At 37.3% G+C, this 6,052-nt stretch overlaps 1 non-coding gene across 1 annotated transcript; it reads left to right on the top strand.

Moving 5' to 3' along the window:
• Positions 1–4,853: 4,853 nt before the first annotated feature.
• Positions 4,854–4,985, top strand: LOC115030757. Its single transcript, XR_003836351.1, has one exon. It is a non-coding gene; the product is annotated as a small nucleolar RNA SNORA17 (small nucleolar RNA).
• The last annotated feature ends 1,067 nt before the right edge of the window (positions 4,986–6,052 follow it).

The raw sequence follows: 6,052 nt of genomic DNA, 5'->3' as shown, positions 1-6,052 counted from the left end.
TAAGAGAAGCAAGACAAGCAGGGGAAATAATATTCAGAAGTAAATCAAAGATCTGCTCCAATAGAAGGCAGTGGTTATGATTAATTTATTCAAATGATGCTGAGGGAAAGAATAATTTCATACCATATTTGGTAATGTGTAATTTACTAGAGATATTGGTGGGGAAGGGAAGTCTGGGTATAGTCTTGACTAGAGTGGTTTTTAAGAGAGAGGAAACCATTCTCAAAAGTGATGTACTAACAGCTGATACTTGTATGAGAAAATATCAAACCTCCCTACACCTGGAAGAAATTCAAATTCAAACTACATTAAGAAACAGAATAGGAAGGATTGTAAAGGCATGTAAAGAGACACTCTGAACAGAGTGCCCAGCCCTTACCTCCTTTAACACTGCTTAGGAAATGTTTGTTACCTAAAGGCTCTACCTCTGTAATGTTGAAATCTTCTTAGGGTCCTAGAACATGTCAGTGGACAGGATGCACATCAAGGAGTCCATGGATATAGAGAAGCAAGCTGGTGTATGTGACATCTCTTTTTGAAAAATTGGAGAGAATACAGAAGGATCCAGCATGGCTCTGGCTTTGAAATCGAATTCAATGGTAAAAATGTTCTAAGATGTGAAACCAAATGCCATGGAATATTTAAAGTCGTTCATGCTTAAGAGTGAAGAAAGAGGGACGTTGGGTAAATACTCCAAAGAAATTTTAAACGCTATAACTGAACTTATACAACAGAGTACAAAGACTATTGCTTGGAGAATCTTGAATTAGTTCTCCAGTTTGAAGATGAACTGTACAATGATGGAGTTTGCAAACCAACTGTGAACATTTGAGCATCATCTTTTACATTTTATCTATGATTGTGGTTTTGTAGAGAATCAATGGGGGCTTATCAGAAAGAATGATGTCTGGATTTACCAGCAAATTTGCATGTCAGTGTAACACTAACCATAGAAGCAAAAATTCGGATATCCTTTTTCCCCTCTACTCAGAATTAATGAAATTGTGTTTACCAATCAAGGAGATAGTTAATACAGAGGTTGGATTTTCCAAAAAGAATTGATGGTAATCCTGAAGATTTGCAAGAAAGTACTCTTTCAGAATAGAATGTGAAACAACATATTCTCCATGTCTAACCTGACTAGGCATGCTGGCTATTATAGAGGGTATTTTTATTATGAGAATCAATGTCGTTCCTTATGTGCAGATCTTATTTAAAGTAAAATGAGATTGTTGTAAGCAAGTTCGATTCTGTCTTCTGAAGATAAAATTGGATTCTTAAGTTATCACAAAGTGTGACCTCAGCAGCAGTGAGGTATTTATGTCTTATGAGATAGATATAAACTGCATCCACTACAAAGCACGGTTTTCTACATGAAGAAACTCATTTGTAAATTCCATCACTGAGCCCAGATACTTTGTGACTTTCATAGAATTTCTCACTGTGCATGTTGATGTACTGTAGTTGTGCTTGGCTTTGGACTTTATGCTAGTTATTTGCACTTCTGGAGAGTTGATTCGGTCACGTAAAAATTTAATTTTGTAAAATTGTTATTTATTTGAATTTTCTAAACAATGTCACATTGTGTGTTTGTACATAATATGTATTTATTTTAAGGAATCCCTTTAAGTTTCTTGTTCTTTAAGAAATATTAAAACATTAAGAAGTGCAGAATATTAAAGAACTGGTCTTTTTTTTTCTTCAGAAATGAACAAAGGTAGAAACGATGAGTTTGCTAACAAGATTTTATTCGCTTATTCCAGTGAGGGATACCAAGGCACAGTGTCTTTTGTCATTGCTAACTATGCCATATATAATTTTATATTTAGTTGTTCCAAATTTCTTTTTAAAGAAAACAAATAATAAGAATTATGGATCTAAATAGAAGAAAGAATAACAAAAGTATGTACGTAGACAAATAAAACCCTTACTCAGCATATGTTGGAAAGTAAACAAAGCCATCCACAGTAGTCAGCACAGAGATCCATTGGAAAGCTAAAATATGGATCAGGACTCAACTACACCACTCTAGGTATTTATCATGGAAGCCCAAGTCAACATTCACAGTGTCCCTTACACATGTATGCTTATTTTATCAAAATATTCACAATTGCTAATACATAGAGCCAACCTAGGTGTCTATAAATAGAGTAATGGATGAAGAATAATATGTGCCATAGGTCTAGCATGACTTTTTCCTCATAAAAAAGTAGTTATGTAGTTTGCAAGAAAGTAGAGGTGAGACAACTATGTTTAGCAAATTATCATTTTCAGAATGATATATACTGAATGTTTCCTTCCACATGTGGTTCCCAGACCATGTTTATATGAATATGTAAAATTATGTATGATTTTATGTAATTGAATTGCAAACAATGTTATCTAGAAAACTAGGAGACAAACCATACAGAGAAAACATGGGGCGCATTTAGAGTAAGGGGGAAGGGAGTGCATATAGGGGGAATATTCAAAACACCCTTTACATTCTGTAACATGCCTTTATAGAATTCAGAACTACGAGTAATACCAGTAGAAAAATGATTGAACAAAGAAACACAGAAAAGAAATGAAAAAAGGTGATGGAAAAAGAGGGAAAGGAAGAGAGAGATGAAGAGACAGAGACAAAGAGAGAGACAGAGAAAAAAAAAAGAGACAGAAAGATGAGCTAGAATTTAGTGACTAAGCATCTCCTGTGAGCTCAAAAGAAGTCTTCCTCTTATTGCTTCTCGGCCTTTTTGGCTAAGATCAAGCAAAGAAGTCTAGCTCTTGGGGGAAGGTTCTGTGTGTATCCCTTACCTTAGCTCCTTATTCTCTAGAAAACTTCTTTTTAGAAAACACCAGCCATGATTTTTGACTACAAAAAAATTTCAATCAGTACCCTTTGATTTTATTTCCTCCATGCGTGTGTTTTTAGATTCCCTGGAGATGTTCTGTACATTTTCTTCTAACCCTACTATTTTATCTAGCTGACATCTCTAAAAGCATTTTTATTTTTCAAAGATATCCTTAGTGGCATCAATAGTTAAGAAAAAGTACTTCTCCCACTTGAACACACTTCTTTTTGTTTAAAGAAGCTTATAAATACCTTCTTATGCACTGTACCCTTAATAATGTCAAGTATGTATTTTCTGAGGCATATACTTAGAACATATACATGGAATTTATGTAACATACACATACATATACCTGTGCATAGTAATTCTTGCTTTTCAGGTTATCACCTGTTTCATAATTTCTCTTTGTTACTTTTGTCATTAGTTGGACTTGAACTTGGGTTAGATCTCAGATGCTTGTCTCATCTAATGTCATCTTCTATGAATATTTTAGCTGAAAGTTTTCTGCCTTTGTCCTTCCACACCCACTAAAACATTGTTTTAGTTAAATGTGCAAAAAATCCTACAACCAGTAAAAGGAAGGAAAGCCTTCTTAGGCACTTGGTTTCAGAGAGATTTCAGTTTGCTATAATAGGGAAGTCTTGGAGACATAATTTTTGTCAGCGACTTCTTCACATGATTGCTGAGGAAAAGCAGAGACAGTTACAGTGGAACTCTGAGTAGTATAACTTCAAAGTCTCATTCCTCCTGATCTACTGAAGCCAGCCAAGCTCTATAACCTTGAAGAATATATATAATATATATATTATATATATATTATATATATATGTATATATATAATTTTAAGGATCATGAACTATGGACCTAAAATTCAAATCATAAGCCTATAAAGAAATACATTTATATCTAAGACTTAACAATTGTGCTTCTGCATTCATGGAACGACATCAAATGAATTTAATGAAATTATTCTTCTCAGATAGCATTACTACTTTAAATGTGTTTTAGTATTATTGTATTATCCTTGGAGCTAATTTAGTGACATGAAATATGACTTCTTAAATGTCATCTATTCTAGCACTATTACAACTGAAATTAAATATATTTCTTCTTTCTTCCCCTCCTGACCCCTTTTCCCATTTTTTCTTCCTCCTCTTCCTCCTTCTTCCCTTTTCTATATGTCCTCATTGGGATAGGTTTTGCTTTGTACCCAGGCTCGCTTTGAACTTACTGAATATTAAAGCCTTGAACTGTCAATTTTCCTGATTTAGCCATCCCTTCTACCTATTAGGATTTTAGGTATAAATTGTCATGACAATTTTCACAGTTAAATTTCAACCTAAGCAATAGAGGTACCATGCAAGCCACAGTAGTAATAGAAACAGAATTGAAAGTGTGGGCATTGGCTTTATTGGGTCAGAGAAGTTATAATGATTCAAGCCCATTATTTCTTTTATTTCATCATTTTAAGTAACATGATTTATCTCCAAAACAGATAGAGAATCATTATACACAACACGTTGTAGGAGAATACAGAATCATTTATAATTTGTCCTTGGGTCTAGAGCTTAATGATTGACATGCATCCATGATCAGAGAGCCTTTTACTGTGGCCATGGCACAACTTGAGAAAGCTATAAAAGAGACTGGGTGTGAAAGAGGAATGGAGAGAATTGTGAACCTGAAGATGAGCCATTATTCTTCTCCTTTAGGGAAGAATTAAGAAAGTGAAAACTGAACTGTATCCAGGAGAATACTTCATCTGAGCTTGATCTAGAAGCACAACATTCATAGAAAGCAGCACTCATGAGGCATCACTATAAATTCATTACAAAAAATTATGTCAACTATTTTTAAATAATTTATTGGTATTCAACACCAGTGCTAGGTGGCTAGGGGAAAGTTGCATTATTAGCTAGATGTTTTGAAATCCGTGAAATATTTAACAAAAGTCAGTGTGTTTGTGAATATGAGGTATGCATTATAAAAAGTGGTGGTCTGATTAAGATTGGTATAATATCTGCACCTAGAGGCATTGTAGGTGTGGCTGGTGAGTGACAGGTGCACCAATATGTGGTAGAGAGAAGAAAGGGTATGTGTATGTTCAGCGTTCTGATCTATGAACATCTGAATGATTAGTACCCTATCATTCCCTGAAAAAAGCTACCCTGAGAAGATCACCAGTCTGGCACTAGGCAAGCTCCGATGGGCTATCAGGAACCAGATTCAAGCTACAGACTAGAAGAACCCTGCCTGAGTCAATGGCCTGGGGGTGGTAGTGATCATGAGGCTGGGTAAGAAGCAAGACCAAGACGACCAAAAGTCCATTACCATGGGGATCAGACTAGGAGGTAGCCTGCCTGGTGCCATAATGCATGGGTGAATCACAGACCCCACCTGGGATGACTCTTGAGATGACCCCAGACACTAAATTACCTCGGGTGCCACTAAGAGGAGCAAGTGAGTGGTGAAGAACTAGAAGAGCAAGAGAAACAGAAGGATGTGGGCACAATGAAGAGAGGCAGGACTGTAAACTCAAAGGTAGTGAAGAACAGCCTAATGTTTGTAGCTGGTAATGCCCCTTCAGACCATGATGATGTCCTGGCCTGTGCTGCTACCCAGGGCTACATTTGGGACCATAGCTCTGCAGCAACAGGACTCTGTTACCATCAATGGCCAGGTGAACCTCCCTGGTCTGGACTGTGACTCAGGGACATGTTGATGTTTGAGGGCTGTGAAGAAATGGTTGGACCCTTTAGCTGGGTACCGTGGGAAAGTTGGACCTGGTGGTATGAGAGCAGGAGAGCTGACCTTACCCCTAGCTCACTACAGTACATGGAAAAGCAGACCATACCCATTCCTGGAATTGTGTGTGAGAGTGCTCTGAGGATATGAGCATGGGAGAGCTGGCCCTACCACTTGTCTCCTATGTGGCAGTGTGTACAGAGGAGAGATACCTTCCTCTTTGCCCCTCATCACCTATGGCAGGTAGGAGATCTGACCATAAGATCTTCACGAGAACAGAAGAGTTGGCCCTTCCTCTCACCAGATGCAGGATTCAGGAAAGTGAGCCCTGTACCTCACCTGGCTACCACAGTAGAGCTGGTGCTGGATAATGGGTTGTAGGTGAGCTGTCCCTGAGGTCATGAATGTAGGAGATCTGGCTGTGCCTCTTGTCTGCTGGGCAGTGGCACAAACACAGGAGAGATTTCTTCCTT

The sequence above is a fragment of the Mus caroli genome, chromosome 3 (assembly GCF_900094665.2).
Source record: "Mus caroli chromosome 3, CAROLI_EIJ_v1.1, whole genome shotgun sequence".
Lineage (NCBI taxonomy): Eukaryota > Metazoa > Chordata > Mammalia > Rodentia > Muridae > Mus > Mus caroli.
This window is presented reverse-complemented; position numbering and strand designations above follow the sequence as displayed.